We start from the raw sequence: 258 nt of genomic DNA, 5'->3' as shown, positions 1-258 counted from the left end.
TCAAGTTTGGTTTCATTATTTGACGAAATAATACAAGTGTTGTAAGTGTCCTAAAAGTAATATGGACTCAGCAGATTTGAAGACCGATATCTAAAGGACTGTTTGGAATTGCTGATATGCACAAAATTTCACATTAAATGGATAACAAAAATCAGTTATTTCGCTCTTAAGAAGTCGAGTAGATCCATTCAGTCGACATTATATATTTGTTTTGTTTTTGCTTGGGTTTGTTGAACCATAGTACATGTAGTACACTGC

Source organism: Penaeus monodon, chromosome 25 (assembly GCF_015228065.2).
Source record: "Penaeus monodon isolate SGIC_2016 chromosome 25, NSTDA_Pmon_1, whole genome shotgun sequence".
Lineage (NCBI taxonomy): Eukaryota > Metazoa > Arthropoda > Malacostraca > Decapoda > Penaeidae > Penaeus > Penaeus monodon.
The sequence above is the reverse complement of the archived record's forward strand: the minus strand, read 5'-3'. Positions refer to the sequence as shown.